General features: G+C 44.0%; 1 protein-coding gene across 2 annotated transcripts in view; it reads left to right on the top strand.

Annotated features, from left to right (window-relative positions):
* basp1 (brain abundant, membrane attached signal protein 1) overlaps positions 1-17,497 on the top strand; it is a 131,787-nt gene that overhangs the window by 68,781 nt on the left and 45,509 nt on the right. The window contains exon 1 of one of the 2 annotated variants that reach the window (XM_023977356.2): positions 13,015-13,290. The exons of the other annotated variant lie outside the window; for it this stretch is intronic. The gene's annotated coding sequence lies outside the window, so the exon portion shown is untranslated. Of the gene's footprint in view, positions 1-13,014; positions 13,291-17,497 lie in introns of those variants that run through there. 2 annotated transcript variants of the gene reach the window in all.

Here is a 17,497-nt window from a genome sequence, read left to right as displayed (position 1 = left end):
AGACAAGGATGTGTTGGTGATGCAGCGGGCAGACTTCATCGAGCCCTCAGACAGCCCCTGGGCGGCGCCAGTCATCATGGTTCCGAAGAAGGGGGGGAAAGCTGAGGTTCTGTGCGGACTACAGGCGGCTGAATGAGGTAACCAGGAAGGACTCATACCCCATACCGTGTATCGATGAGTCCCTGAACCTGGTTAGGTGGTCCTCCTGCTTCTCCTCACTAGACCTCCGCAGTGGCTACTGGCATGTGCCCCTCTCCCCAGAGGCCAGAGCCAAAACTGCGTTCTCCACTAACAGAGGACACTGGCAGTTCAAGGTCCTATGCTTCGGCCTGTGCAACGCTCCAACTACTTTTGAGCGTTTGATGGACAGGGTGCTGGATGGCATCCCCCGACAGCAGTGTCTGGTATACCTCGATGACATCCTGGCCCATGGCAGCTCCTTCCAGTCAGCCCTGGTGGCGCTACGGCGTGTGCTGGAGAGGATGGCTGCCGCAGGTCTGAAGCTCCACCCCGAGAAGTGCCAATTCATGAGGAGAGAGGTGTCCTTCTTGGGCCACCGAGTGGGGAAGGAGGGGATCAGCACCATGGAGGACAAGGTGGGGGCTGTCCGAGACTGGCCCACCCCCACCGACCAACGTCAGCTGAAGAGCTTCCTGGGCCTGGCCTCGTACTACAGGAGGTTTGTACGGGACTTCTCAAGCGTCGCTGCTCCTCTGAACCGCCTGCTGCCGAAGGACAAGGCTTTCACTTGGACAGTGGAGTGTGAGGAGGCCTTCAACACCCTCAAACGTGCACTGATCGAGGCCACCGTGCTCGCCCCCCTGACATCACCTTGCCCTTTATCCTGGACACAGACGCGAGCAATGTGGGCATAGGTGGGGTACTGGCCCAGGTGGGGCCAGAGGTGGAGAGAGTGGTGGCGCACTTCAGCAAAACATTTGACAAACATGAGCGCCGCTACTGTGTCACCCGGCGGGAGCTCTTGGCTGTTGTGGCTTCCGTCAAACACTTCAAGTACTACCTGGGTGGCCTGCCCTTTACTGTAAGGATTGACCACTCTGCTCTCCAGTGGCTCATGTCTTTCAGAGAGCCAGAGGGGCAGGTGGCACACTGGTTGGAGGAGCTTCAGCCGTATGACTTCACAGTGGTGCACAGGGCAGGGGCACGCCACTCCAACGCCGACGCCATGTCCCGTCGGCCCTGTACTGCAGACGGCTGCAGCTACTGTGAACGGAGAGAGGGACGGGAGAGAGAGCTGTGTGCAGAGGAGGGGGTCTGTGCCACAGTGTGTCGGGTGAGCGGGCCTGTCTGCTGTGAGCTGCAGACTGTCGACGTGGCTGAATGGGGGCAGCAGCAGGGACGGGACACAGACCTACAGCCAGTGCTACAGTGGGTAGAGGCACAGGTGAGGCCATCGTGGGAAGAGGTGACAGCGCTCTCACTCGCGACCAAAGGGTTGTGGTCAAAGTTTGAGAGACTGCGGCTGGCTGATGGCGTGCTACAGCGAGCATGGAAGGAGTCAGCTACGGGAGAGGTGGCAGATGTTGGTCCCAAAATCATTGCGGGAGGCTGTGCTCCAGATACTCATGGGGGGGGGGGGGACTGGACACTTTGGGGTCACAAAAACACTGCGCCGCCTCCGTCAGGGCTTTTACTGGGGGCAGCACAAGAGGGATGTGGAGGACTTTTGCCGCCACTGTGACAACTGCACAGCAAGAAAGGGCCCCCCAGGCCGCTCTCATGCTCAGCTCCAACAGTTCCCAGTGGGGGCTCCCATGGAGAGGGTGGGAGTGGATGTAGTTGGGCCGTTCCCCACCACAGACAGTGGAAACCGCTGGGTGCTCACGGCCATGGACTATTTCACAAAATGGCACGAGGCCTATGCTCTGCCTGACCAGGAGGCAGAGACCATCGTCGATGCCCTGACAGCGGGGATGTTCAGCAGGTTTGGAGCTGCAGAGTCCATCCACAGCGACCAAGGCAGAAACTTTGAGTCCCGTGTGTTCGCCACCATGTGTGAGAGGCTGGGTATGCACAAGACCCGCACTATTCCTCTCCATCCTCAAAGTGATGGCCTTGTGGAGCGCTTCAACAAAATGCTTGGACAGCAGCTGGCCATCGTCTCTGCCAAACACCAGCGTGACTGGGACAAGCACCTGCCTATGGTCCTCATGGCATGCCGCTCTGCTGTCCAAGACTCCACCTCCTGCATGCCTGCCCTCCTCATGCTGGGGAGAGAGATCCGCACCCCTGCGGAGATGGCATTTGGTGGGCCCCTGGATAGCCCTCATGTTCCCCCGGGGCCGGAGTATGCCCGGAGACTCCAGGACCGCCTGGAGACAGCCCACACCAGCTGGTGAATGCAGGTGTGAGGCAGAAAAGGAACTATGACGTGCACACCCGGGGAAGGCACTTTGTGGCTGGGGAGCTGGTCTGGGTCTACATCCCCCTAAGGAAAAAAGGCAGGTGCCCCAAGTTGGACAGTCACTGGGTGGGACCCTGCAGCATCCTGGAGAGGGTAGGGGAGGTTGTTTACCGGGTGCAGCTTCCTCTCCATCGCTCGTTGGTGTTGATTTCAGCCTGTCCATTTGATGATGAAAATCCCTCATTAAATACATTGGAAATGTACATTGTCCATTTGAAATATAACATGTACAATGCCAATATATTATACTGCCATCAAGTCAGCCATCAGTCAGTAAGATATCATACTGACACCAAACTCCAAGCCGGCCCACAACTCATAGTTAACATAGTTACATTCGAGCTGTGGGTCCAGTTCTGACATTATGTTTCGGCTCGATAGGTCATTCGGAGCCCGAGCAGTGAACTTAAATAGTGCTGAAAATGCACTTCTTTCGGGGGATGCTACGGGGTCCTTGAACGAGCTATCGGACAGAAACGTTTAGGGTCAGTCTCTATGGGCCGAGGCGTTTTCTTGTGATTCTGGGACTTTTCTAAATGTTGTCATTTTCGCGGCGTTAAAAAGGTATTGAATATATTGCAAATGGGCGAGGCTGTTACTCTGCCTGAGAACCTTCTAGAGCCACATAACTCACCGTGCAGAGCTCTAGGTCTGACGGTTCTTTAATGGTGCGAACGCCAGTAACTATTGCAGGATCTGTGTGTCTGTAAGCCCCATACTGTGTCACTCCATCCTGGCTGTGTGTGTGTGTGTGAGAGTTTTTTCTTGGACATCTGATAGGAGAAATTACTGATTTACAGTTCATAATCACACATGACATTTTGGAAAGATGTGACCTTTTTAACCCTTCGAAACAGCTCCTATGACCCCGGTTGTCACAGGAAGCTGAACGTAAACACATATCCTCCTTGGGGCAGGCTTTATGTTAAAACCTGTTGGGGCTACAGGTGCCGCTAGCGGCACTCCTCCCACATTCCATTGAAAAGGCAGAGCGGCAAATAAAAAATAAAAAAATGAAATATTTAACTTTCACACATTAACAAGTCCAATACAGCATTTGAAAGATAAACATCTTGTCTATCCAGCCAACATGTCCGATTTTTTAAATGTTTTACAGAGAAAACACCACATATATTTATGTTAGGTCACCACCAAATAAAAAAAGACAGACAGACATTTTTCACAGCACAAGTAGGCTGCATTTAGCATGCACAAGCCAACCTAACTAACCTAGAACCAACCTAAATAACCTAGAAAAAACTACCTCAGATGACAGTCCTATAACATGTTACACAATAAATCTATGTTTTGTTCAAAAAAATGGCATATTTTAGCTATAAATCAGTTTTACATTACTGCTACCATCATAGCTACAGTCAGAAATCGCACGGGAGTAGCCAGAGTAAATACAGACACCAACTACCTAATTACACATCATAAATCATTTCAGACAAATATATGGTGGATAGCTAATGAAAGACAAATATCTTGTGAATACAGACAATATTCCGATTGTTGAAGTGTTTTACAGCGAAAACACCACATATATTTATGTTAGTCACCACCAAATACAAAAGACAGACAGACAGTTTTTCACAGCAACGGTAGCATGCAAGTAGCTAACCTAACTAACCTAGAACCAACCTAGAACCAACCTAAATAACCTAGAAAAACTCCCCAGATGACAGTCCTATACATGTTACACAATAAATCTATGTTTTGTTCGAAAAATGTGCATATTTTAGCTATAAATCAGTTTTACATTACTGCTACCATCATAGCACCACACAGCTACAGTCAGAAATCGCACGGCAGTAGCAGAGAAAATACAGACACCAACGTCAACTACTAATTACACATCATAAAACATTTCAGAACAATATATGGTGGATAGCTAATAAAAAATAAGATCTTGTGAACAGAGCCAATATTTCGATTTTGAAGTGTTTTACAGCGAAAACACAATATATCGTATTATTAGCTTACTACAATAGCTAGCACACAGCAGCATTGCTTCTAGTCAAACGGTAGCATAGCACAGTTCGACAGATATATATGAAAAAGCATCCCAAATTGGGTCCTTATCTTTGTGGATCTTCCATCGAATGTTCTCCAAGGGGTCCTTTGTTCAGAACCGATTTATTTGGATCCATAACGAACGATTTCCCTCAGAATTAGCAAGCAACATTAGCTAGCATTGCTAGCCTCTCGTCTTGAACCAATTCTTGCGTCGCATCACGTCTAAAGTCCAGAATAAATTTCAATAATATAATTAAACTATATTGAAAAAACATACTTTAAGATGATATTGTGACATGTATCAAGAAATCGAAGCCAGAGATCATATTCACCTTTAAAAAGGTTCTTCAATGAGCCGAGTACAGGTCAGACTTCGCGCCCAGAAAATAAATAAAAGTGCGCACGTCTCAGTCAAAGACGTTGTGTTCAGTCCCTGGTCGAGATAATCAACTGATTTTTTCTCTCACTTCCGCATTACACACAGGCGAAGGCGTATGACGTGTTTCTACAGTCATAAGTGACATGCCCTTTTATAGACAAGCTCCTGAAGAGAGAGTTCGATTTTGGAAATCTCAGTTCCGGTTAGGAAATGGTCTGTAAAAGGAGTTCTGTTTCGTTTTTAGAAACTAGAGACTGTTTTCTATCCAATAGTAATATTAATATGCATATTGTACGAGCAAGAATTGAGTACGAGGCCGTTTAAAAATCGTACGATTTTCTCCAAAAGTGAAAACAGCACCCCCTTGTCCTTAACAGGTTTTAAGAACTGACTGATTTACAGAGGGTTGAATGCAGTGGTCAATTTAACCACTTCCGGTTGCTCCAGGAAGCTTAAAATCAACACAGGTAATCCTGAGAGTGGCCTGATGGGTTGTCATTGAAGACAGTTTTATATGGCAATCATAACCCACATAGGCATCCGGTTGAAGTCAGGGGAGAAGGCAATGTATTCCTATGGGGAGAGATGTCAATGTAAACTGTTAGAATAAAACACCCTGTTTTCACTCTTAAGCGTTAATTCCACACAGTCAAGATTAGGTTTGCGCAGATTGGGAGGACCTTAGGAACGTTCCTGTTGTTGAATTGTGTTTCTAGCCTCAACGGTTCTGCCGTTGTCACCCAAAAGCACCTCAAATTTAGGTCAGGCTTCATTTTGGGCCTACTTGTTTGCAAGCTGCGGTCAGACCGAGCGAGCTATGGTAAAGTGGGGCATCTCGTTGAACTCGGCACGGCCTAGAGACTATGGTGATGCCATTTTTTTCTGTGATGATTTAAGCCTGCCCATTTCTGGATTTCAGCCCTATTTGATGGTAAAGTTCATACTTCCCCTTTAGAATATGAAGGGGACCATTCAATCTTTTCATGTTGATATCTGTAGAGGTACAGGTGGCAAAAGGAATTTTGCACAGAAGCAGAGTTAGAGCATAACTTGGATGTGTCAGACTACATGAACCGGCGCGCACAGCTATAATAACTCTGTGTCTTATCCACCCCATACCCCCACCCCCCTCCCCCCCGATGAGCCCATCGGAAATGGTGTGTCTCTGTGTGACCCAGAGGTCGCAATATGTCTAAAGAATCATTAAATCACTACTAGTCAGGCTTCATTCCGGGCCTACTATTTGCCCGATCGCTGCGGTCAGACCGAGCGAGTTACGGTCAAGTGGGGCATCTCCTTGAACTCAGCACGGCCTAGAGAATATGGTGACGCCATTTGCCAACACTTTCAGTGTTGATTTCAGCCTGTCCATTTGGTGATGGTTCATCAAACTTATTGGAAATGGACAAAAGTCAGCCATCAAGTCAGCCATCCATCAGTCAATAAGATATAATACTGACACCAAACCCACTTTGTCCAACTCGTTTAGAAGCCAACCTGTATGTTATTACAATTACACCATGAGTAATTAATCATGAAACATACACCCTGCCCTTCTTCTTCCCGGTGAGATGTTTATTCCTGTCGGCGCAATGAACTGAGAACCCAGCTGGCTGTATGGCCCGGAACAGTATATCCGTAGTGAGCCATGATTCCATTAAATAGAGTATGTTACAGTCCCTGATGTCTTTCTGAAAGGAGATCCTTGCCCTGAGCTTGACTACTTTATTGTCCAGAGACTGAACATTAGCGAGCAATATACTCAGAAACGGTGGATGGTGTACACGCCTCCTGAGTCGGACTAGGGATGAGCAAAACTACTCCATTTTGCTCATCCCTTCCAAAAGGCAGAAACTCAAACAGGAAGTACCTGTGCTAAGGTCTATTCAACACTGGTCTGACCAATCAGAATCCATGCTTCAAGATTGTTTTGATCACGCTGATTGGGATATGTTCCGGGTAGCCTCTGAGAATAACATCAACGTATACACTGACATAGTTACTGAGTTCATCAGGAAGTGTATAGCGGATGTTGTTCCCACTATGACTATTAAAACCTACCATAATCAGAAACTGTGGATAGATGGCAGTATTCACGCAAAACTAAAAGTGAGAACCACCACATTTAACCATGGCAAGGTGACTGGGAATATGGTCAATTACAAACAGTGTAGTTAATCCCTCTGTAAGGCAATCAAACAGGCAAAACGTCAGTACAGAGACAAATAGGAGTTGCAATTCAACGGCTCAGACACGAGACGGGATGGTGTATCGCTACAGAATGCCTCGGTAGCCATGCTGGTTACGTGTGCCTTGAATTCTAAATAAATCACAGACGGTGTCACCAACAACGTACCCCCACGCCATAAGACCTCCTCCTCCATGATTTACAGTGGGAAATAAACATGCGGAGATCATCCGTTCACCCACACGCATCTCACAAAGAAATGGCGGTTGGAACCAAAAATCTCCAATTTGGACTCCTGATCAAAGGACAAATTTCCACCGGTCTAATGTCCATTGCTCATGTTTCTTGGCCCAAGCAAGTCTCTTCTTATAATTGGTGTCCTTTAGTAGTGGTATCTTTGCAGCAATTTGACCATGAAGGCCTGATTCACACAGTCTCCTCTGAACAGTTGATGTTGAGATGTGTATGTTACCTGAACTCTGTGAAGCATTTATTTGAGCTGCAATTTCTGAGACTGGTAGCTCTAATGAACTTATCCTCTGCAGCAGACATAACTCTGGGTTTTCCATTCCTGTGGCAGTTCTCATGAGAGCCATTTTCATCATAGCGCTTGATGGTGTTTAAGACTGCATTTGAAGATACTTTCAAAGTTCTTGAAATGTTCCGTATTGACTAACCTTCATGTCTTAAAGTACTGATGGACTGTCGCTTCTCTTTGCTTATTTGAGCTGTTCTTGCCATAATATGGACTTGGTCTTTTACCAAATAGGGCTATCTTCTGTATACCATGCTCTACAACATTCGCAGAGTACGACCCTGCCTCACGCAGGAAGCGGCGCAGGTCCTAATCCAGGCACTTGTCATCTCCCATCTGGATTACTGCAACTCGCTGTTGGCTGGGCTCCCTGCCTGTGCCATTAAACCCCTACAACTCATCCAGAACGCCGCAGCCCGTCTGGTGTTCAACTTTCCCAAGTTCTCTCACGTCACCCCGCTCCTCCGCTCTCTCCACTGGCTTCCAGTTGAAGCTCGCATCCGCTACAAGACCATGGTGCTTGCCTACGGAGCTGTGAGGGGAACGGCACCTCCGTACCTTCAGGCTCTGATCAGGCCCTACACCCAAACAAGGGCACTGCGTTCWTCCACCTCTGGCCTGCTCGCCTCCCTACCTCTGAGGAAGTACAGTTCCCGCTCAGCCCAGTCAAAACTGTTCGCTGCTCTGGCACCCCAATGGTGGAACAAACTCCCTCACGACGCCAGGTCAGCGGAGTCAATCACCACCTTCCGGAGACACCTGAAACCCAACCTCTTTAAGGAATACCTAGGATAGGATAAAGTAATCCTTCTAACCCCCCCCCCCCTTAAAAGAGTTAGATGCACTATTGTAAAGTGGTTGTTCCACTGGATATCATAAGGTGAATGCACCAATTTGTAAGTCGCTCTGGATAAGAGCGTCTGCTAAATGACTTAAATGTAAATGTAAATGTAATACCATTTGTCAATACCTCCTACATTGTCAAAACACAGCTGATTGGCTCAAACGTATTAAAACCTCTACAGGATCGGTGGGTCCCCCGTGGGACAGTTGAGCTAACGTAGGCTAATGCGATTAGCATGAGGTTGTAAGTAACAAGAACCTTTCCCAGGACATAGACACATTTGATATTGGCAGAAAGCTTACATTCTTGTTAATCTAACTGCACTGTCCAATTTACAGTTGCTATTACAGTGAAATAATATCATGCTATTGTTTGAGGAGAGTGCACGGTTATGAATTTGAAAAGTTATTAATAAACCAATTAGGCACATTTGGGCAGTCTTGATTAAAAAAAAATGGAACAGAAATACAATGGTTCATTGGATCAGCCTAAAACTTTGCACATACAGTTGAAGTCAGAAGTTTACATACACTTAGGTTGGAGTCAGTAAAACTAGTTTTTCAACCAAATTTCTTGTGAACAAACTATAGTTTTGGCAAGTTGATTAGGACATCTACTTTGTGCATGACACAAGTAATTTTTCCAACAATTGTTTACAGACAGATTATTTCACTTATAATACACTGTATCACAATTCCAGTGGGTCAGAAGTTTACATACACTAAGTTGACTATGCCTTTAAACAGCTTGTAAAATTCCAGAAAATGATGTCATGGCTTTAGAAGCTTCTGATAGGCTAATTGATGTATTTCAAGACCTACCTTCATACTCAGTGCCTCTTTGCTTGACATCATGGGAAAATCAAAAGAAATCAGCCAAGACCTCAGAAAAAAATTGTAGACCTCCACAAGTCTGGTTCATCCTTGAGAGCAATTTCCAAATGCCCGAAGGTGCCACGTTCATCTGTACAAATAATAGTACGCAAGTATAAACACCATGGGACCACGCAGCCATCATACCACTCAAGAAGGAGACACCTTCTGTCTCCTAGAGATGAACGTACTTTGGTGCGAAAAGTGAAAATCAATCCCAGAACAACAGCAATGGACCTTGTGAAGATGCTGGAGGAAACAGGTACAAAAGTATCTCCGTATATCCACAGTAAACGAGTCCTATATTGACATAACCTGAAAGGCTGCTCAGCTAGGAAGAAGCCACCACTCCAAAACCGCCCCCCAAAAAACTACTGTTTGCAACTGCATATGGGGACAAAGACTTAGTTACACCAGCTCTGTCAGAAGGAATGGGCCAAAATTCACCCAACTTATTGTAGGAAGCTTGTGGAAGGCTACCCGAAACGTGTGACCCAAGTTATACAATTTAAAGGCAATGCTACCAAATACTAATTGAGTGTCTGCAAACTTATGACCCACTGGGATTGTGATGAAAGAAATAACAGCTGAAAAAATTTATTATCTTTACTATTATTCTGACATTTCACATGATTAAAATGAAGTGGGGATCCTAACTGACCTAAGACAGGGAATATTTACTGAAATGAAATGTCAGGAATTGTGAAAAACTGAGTTTAAATGTATTTGGCTAAGGTGTATGTAAACTTCTGACTTCAACTGTACACTGCTGCCATCTAGCGGCCAAAATCTAAATTGTGCCTGGGCTGGAATAATACGTTATGACCTTTCTCTTGCATTGTTGGTACAAAAAAAATATGTATTTTTTTCTTCTTTGTATTATCTTTTACCATATCTAATGTGTTATATTCTCCTACATTCATTTCACATTTCCACAAACTTCAAAGTGTTTCCTTTCAAATGGTATCAAGAATATGCATATCCTTGCTTCAGGTCCTGCGCTACAGGCAGGTAGAGAGTCACCTGCATTCCAGGTGACTACCTCATGAAGCTGGTTGAGAGAATGCCAAGAGTGTGCAAAGCTGTCATCAAGGCAAAGGGTGGCTATTTGAAGAATCTCAAATATAAAATATATTTTGATTTGTTTAACTCTTTTTTGGTTACTACGTGATTCCAAATGTGTTATTTCATAGTTTTTATTTCTTCACCATTATTGTACAATGTAGAAACTAGTAAAAACCCTTGAATGAGTAGGTGTTCTAAACATTTTCACCGGTAGTGTATGTGGCAGGGTTTACAGACAATCACGGATTACAAAGGGATAACCAGCCACGTCGCAGACACAAGATGTCCACTATTGTTCCTGTACCGAAGAAAGCAAAGGTAACTGAACTAAATGACTATCGCTCCGTAGCACTCACTTCTGTCATCATGAAGTGCTTTGAGAGGCTAGTTAAGGATCATATCACCTCTACCTTACCTGACACCCTAGACCCACTTCAATTTGCATTCCGCCCCAATAGATCCACAGACGATGCAATCGCCATCGCACTGCACACTGCCCTATCCCATCTGGACAAGAGGAATACACTATGTAAGAATGTTGTTCATTGACTATAGCTCAGCCTTCAACACCATAGTAACCTCCAAGCTCATCATTAAACTCGGGTCCCTGGGTCTGAACCCCGCTCTGTGCAACTGGGTCCTGGACTTCTTGATCGGCCGTCCCCAGGTGGTGAAGTTAGGATCCTCAACACCGTGATCCCACAAGGGTGCATGCTCAGCCCCCTCCTATACTCCCTGTTCACCCATGACTGCTTGGCCACGCATGCCTCTACCTCAATCATCAACTTTGCAGACGACACAACAGTTGTAGGCCTGATTACCAACAACGACGAGACAGCCTACAGGGTGGAGGTGAGGGCCCTGGCGGAGTGGTGCCAGGAAAATAACCTTTCCCTCAATGTCAACAAAACGAAATAACTGACTGTGGACTTCAGGAAACAGCAGAGAGAGCAGGCACCTATCCACATCAACGGGACCGCAGTGGAGAAGGTGAAAAGCTTCAAGTTCCTTGGCGTACACATCACAGATGATCTGAAATGGTCCACCCACACAGACAGTGTGGTGAAGAAGGTGCAACAGCGCCTCTTCAACCTTATGTAACATATGTAATCCGTACTCTCCTTGCATTGTGTTTTGTCCAAATAAATCACATCAGCCAGTGGTCCCAGTTGAGCATCATTTATTTCTGTTGCTGTTGTTAAATAGGAAACAGCACTTTAGTTGTGCAGGGCGTAACGGTATTGATGGTTGCCGATGGCAAAATCCCTTGCATCACATTTTCATACTGGGCGAACAAAATACAAAAATACAATACAAAATGAAACATGTGTAAATACCTGTTGTTAAATAGGAAACAGCACGTTAGTTGTGCAGGGCTTAACGGTATTGATGGCTGTCGATGGCAAAATCTGTAGCATGAAGACAACTGTGTTAGCAGTGGGCTTATGTGACCATTACGTCGGTGTATACTAGCTAACACACTTATTTACAGCAATCATATGCCAAAGCACATCCCAGAACGGCCCTGGGTACCATATACCCACACATGTATAAATCAGTAATGTACAGCAAACTTGTACACATTGTAAAATAGAAATTAGAAAACAGTATTCAGAACGTGACCTACCCCTTGCATCACATTTTCATACTGGGAAGACCTGACGTTCGCGATCTCCCCCTATCTACATACGGGGCCAATCACAACACGCCTTATTGTCATCAGAGTTGAACCAACCAATAAGAATGCTTGAACATTAAATACACCTTTCTTTAGAGGCAAGTGGAAACATAACCAACCCTGTTACAGAAATTCATCATGTTCATCATGTTACCATCCAGAATTCGAGTTCAGTACAGGTGTATCAAAGCTGGGACCGAGAGACTGAAAAACAGTTTCTATCTCAAGGCCATCTGACTGTTAAATAGCCATCACTAGCCGGCTACCACCTGGTTACTCAACCCTGCACTCTAGAGGCTGCTGCCCTATATACATATACATGGAATCACTGCTCACTTTAATAATGGAACACGAGTCACTTTAATACATACTGCTTTATTCATTTCATATGTATATACTGTGTTATATTCTACTGTATTTTAGTCAATGCCACTCCGACATTGCTCTTCCTAATATTTATATATTTCTTAACTCCATTCTTTACTTTAGATTTGTGTGTATTGTTGTGAATTGTTAGATACTACTGCACTGTTGGAGCTAGGAACACAAGCATTTCACTACACCCGCAAGGACATCTGCTAAATATGAGTATGTGACCAATAACATTTGATTTGATGAATGAAAGATGATAATTGTACAAGATGTGTAAGCTCGCATTTAAGGGGGCTGTGTAAGCGGCTTTGTAAAGAGCTTACAGGTGGGCAGTGGTAAGGGCAACGGTTTCACAGACATCATTGGGAGTAGGGCAGAGGGCTGCCCAAAAACGCAAGCAGTTTTACAAGCAGTGTGGTTTGTGTTGCTCATGCCTGTGAGGAGCGGCTAATGGATCAGCACTCTAGGCTCCAAAGTATGAAATTAGGTGAAGTCAAGAGCAGGTGCTGTGCATGTTTGACCAATGAGCAGAGTGCATCTTGTAAACCAATCAACCAATGTTTTAACGAGAACATTCGAGCTGATAACAACTGGGACCGCTGGTCTCTACACGTAATCGAATGCCTGCCTCGCGGTTCAATTGCTGTTTATCGTGGCCCATGTGAAAGCCCCTTTAGGCATTTGTAGATCAGCCCTCCACTTCTCAGCAGCGTCGCGCGCCCAAATGATCGCCAGAATGGAGTGAACCGTGTGCGTGCGTGTGCGTGCGTGTACGTGCGCGTGGCGCCAGGGAAATGCAGAGTGAGCCACGCAGAACACTACCATAATAGGCACAAGCTACCACGCGCACAGGCGAAGCCGCTTGATAAAACACACTTACTGAAAGGAGGGCTTTGTAACTTCACTGTCAACGGTAAGAATCACTCCATTGAATATTTATTTTTGAAAATCATTAACAATTGCTCAAGTGCGCTTTTTTAAAGCGTTTTATTTTCTGGGTGTGTAGATTTGTGCTTTTCACCTATCCATTTGGATAGCTAGAGCGCACGTTGGATAATGGGGTGTATTTGACAAAAAAGGAACACTTCTGAGCAAATTGACTTGACAATGATTATGTGGACAAATCCTAAAAATGTATGAGTAACCTTGTTTGCAATGGAAATGTCATAATTAGTCCGTTTTCCCTTCTATGCAATTCTATAAAGGGGTGTGTTCTCTTTCTCGTGCACAATGTCTGGTGGAGTATGGACCTTTTCCCCCATACAAGTATTTTACATGTCTTGATGATAGTGTAGTTTGTTAATCTATGAGCTCTTTAAAAGTAAATATGACTGATTACAAACATTGTGTGCTAATGATGCACAAAGATCACAATTTAGGCTGACCAAATGCACAGAAACTCCACATTTTATAGAGATTGCGGAACATCTCCAAATGGAAATTATAGTAATTCCAGAAATAAGATTCTTTGCCCCACCTCTTTGTGTATGGAGGTGTGACACAATAGCTGTGCTACATGTAACACACACACACACACACAGTCTTATCATCTGAACGCGACCGAAATATGTCATAGGTGACTGATTTATTAATATCAGATTTCATCTGAATGTGCACAAATAGGAGATGCTCAGTTCTTGTATGGCATGTGTGATGAGAAGGGGGTGGGGGGGGGGGGTGTAGGCTACTAGAGTGCTTATCCTTTCGCAAGACTCTTTAGCATCATTAAAATATGTAGCATCATATCTGATTCGGTTAAATAATAAGTAAAATATCGTTATCGTTTTTAGTGTCCATCGTTGCAATTACATCTCAAATACTATTGGGTTGGAGTGAAACTTCGATTGGTAATGCCAAGTCCTTTGTTTGGCTGGGACGCATGCGCATTGCTTTTAGGGTGTGGATTGCTGGATGCATGATATTCTCTACCTTGCTTATCAATTGCCTGTCGCCTGTCCCGTAGTTCGGTATCCTTATCGATAGCCTAAAAGACTACTTTATTTCGAAAATCGAGAGATGTGAGAATGTGCACGGCTTCTTTTTTACGACAGTGATTAGGGCGGGAATGAGACGTTTCGTATTGACATATTATATTATCAAATGTATGACCTAAACATTTGGCTATTATTCAATGACAATAAAAATAGCTAGTGTTCGGTTTGCTTTAATGCATGTTTGTAAGCAATGCATTTTTGTTTTCTGCATCAAGCTACACTGTCGCCTATACTTAAGCCACCTGTCAAGAAGCAGCATAATGCATTTCAATAACTGCTCTGCTATGGATGCATATCATTTTAACCCATCATTTGGGTATCATCATTACATCTGCAGGATGGGAATTGGCTATACATTGGAGGCAACCTGATGTCTATTCAATGCTGCTATGAAATTATGGCTGAATAACTCATCCCATAAACGAATCTATAGTCTAGTGAGCACCATCCAAAGTCCATGGACTTTGAAATTTGGTCCGTCCGCCCTGGCTTTGATTTCAACGTCCAAAGTAATACATTTTTTCTCCGATTGGGACCGGCCTTAATTTCAAACTCCACAGCCGTCTGGTACTTCACTATACTGTACTCTGCTGTGATCTACTGTGCTGTCCAAACTTGTGAAACATAAACGTCTAGGTTTGGCCCAAATCAAGGCCCCCCCCCCTCCTGATTCGGCAGGTGAAGAAGCTGGATGTGGAGGTCCTAGGCTGGCGTGGTTACATGTCGCCTGCGGTTGTGAGGCCGGTTGGACATACTGACATATTCCCTAAAATGACATTTGAGGTGGCTTATGGTAGAGAAATGAACATTACATTCTCTGGGAACAGCTCTGGTGGACATTCCTGCAGTCAGTATGCCAATTGCACGCTCCCTCAACTTGAGATATCTGTGGCATTGTGTTGTGTGACAAAAGTTTACATTTTAGAGTTGCCTTTTATTGTCCTCAGCACAAGGTGCACCTGTGTAATATTCATGCTGTTTAATCAGCTTCTGGATATGCCACACCTGTCAGGTTGATGGATTATATTGAAGAAATGCTCACTAATAGGGATGTAAACACATTTCTGGGATCTTTTATTTCAGCTTAGGAAACATGGGACCAACACTTTGCATATTTATATTTTTGTTCAGTGGTTGCTTCAGGTTGTGTTTTTACGGCCTTTTATGCATTTCCTTGGAATCAACTCTAATTCCAATGTTAGTCTGTTATAGTTTGTTAAATGGCTTACAGAAACAAAAGATCAAAATGTAGACCTATCCCTAAATAGGTTAACTTGAACCCATTTGCACTCCACATTGAAGCCATGCTATTACTTACAATAGCATTCACACTGATATAAGGGCTATAGTTCAGGGCCCGGTTTCCCAAAAGCATGTTAAGTTCATCATTAGAACCTTCGTAGGATCATCGTTAAATCTAAGCGTTAACGTTGCACTTCAAAATGAACGCAAACGAATGCCTGCCTCAGACACAATGTGCTGTGCATCAAGGTTATATACTGTTTTGCCCTCCTGTGTCACTTGATTTATTTTTATTGACCGCCGATAACTTCAGAACAAAGTTGACTGCAAATACAAAGTTGCCAATGTCTTTGCAATTGATACAAACAAGTATAAAAAAATATGCTTTAAATGAAAACTGAGATGACGGCATTAAAATAAACAGTAGGCTATTTTAATTATATTAAAATACATTTCATGTTCAGTCGCGTTCTATTTTGCTACTTGTAAGCTAGGCTACTGTCTGTAATTTGTCTCAATATATTTAATGATGTGTAGCCTAACGTGCCAAAACTGTGATTTAATGCATTTTTATTGGGTAAGCATTAGAATAAGCCATGTCAATATTTGCAGCTGTTGTGGAAATATTTCTCTAGGAGCTGATCTGTCATCAGTATTGTGAAATAATTCTAATGTTAAGGTAAGATTTGAATTGAGAAAGCTGAAGAGAGACCCTGTCAGTATCGACATATGCTCCAACGATGCACTTAGTGACCATTCTATCTGCGTGGTGTTTTGGGAAATGCATGTTACATATTCAGTTATTGTAGGAAAGATGCATTGTTAAAACACTCGTAAGCCTAAGATCCATCGCTATCGGGAAACTGGGCCCTGTACAGTCGAGTACAGAACAGTAATGTTCATACAGTAAATTAAGTGTGAGTATAGTAAAGTTCAGTATAATGTACTATATTGTACTGAACTCCACTCTACTTGACTGTACTCTATGACGTGAACTCTACTGTATTGTGCTGAACTAAATGCAACTTTGCTCTACTGTGCTGTATTGTACTTAATCTATGATTGGTTCAGATTTGGCTGAGTCCAGGCAGACCAAATGTGGTCTTGTTTGGGGGTGAGTTCATTTAGAATAATACTCGGCATGCTTTGAAAGAGTACATTTACTTTTTAGGCTTTTAGCAGAAATGTATCCAGAGCGACTTAGTCTGTGCATTCAACTAAGGTAGATAAATAACCACATATCATATTCATAGCAAGAAAAACATTTCTAACTGTTACGGAGAACGTTACTGATAAATTGTGAAAACTGTTGCAAAGTAGACTAAATGATTACGAATACAGGAATGGTGTTGTTGTAAGCTTATGGCTAGCTGCATATGATCTTATTTATTTTTGAGGTTTTGATGTTACCGGTAGAGTGCAATGGTATGTCTTATTTAAGGGATCCAATTCCACGGGTGGAAGCAGAAAATTTAACACACATGGCTTCTTTGTTGAACTGCCAATGAATGGGATTATGTGTTTCACGTTCACATAATACTGTTTCTGTTTTAATTAAAAACCAAGCAGTTAGCACACTTGGACAGAGGGTACAGAGAATGTAGTAGGAACGTAGACAGGTGCTCAGGACATTGCCCTCACTGCTAACTCTAGCCGCACCCACTAAACCTCTAATTAGCTTTTGGCTGGGATTCATGCTAATAGGCAGAATGTAAGTATATTCATTTAGATAGAATATCTAAGTACAAGTCTTTGACAAAATAAAGACCAAACAAAAATCCCAAACCAATGTTGAAATAATATAAAATGGCCCTTTGACTACTACATTAGACCATTTTACAGTTAATAGGATGGGTTCCTTAGAATTTACTAGGAATCATAGGG

Source organism: Salvelinus sp. IW2-2015, linkage group LG32 (assembly GCF_002910315.2).
Source record: "Salvelinus sp. IW2-2015 linkage group LG32, ASM291031v2, whole genome shotgun sequence".
Taxonomy (NCBI): Eukaryota; Metazoa; Chordata; class Actinopteri; order Salmoniformes; family Salmonidae; genus Salvelinus; species Salvelinus sp. IW2-2015.
This window is presented reverse-complemented; position numbering and strand designations above follow the sequence as displayed.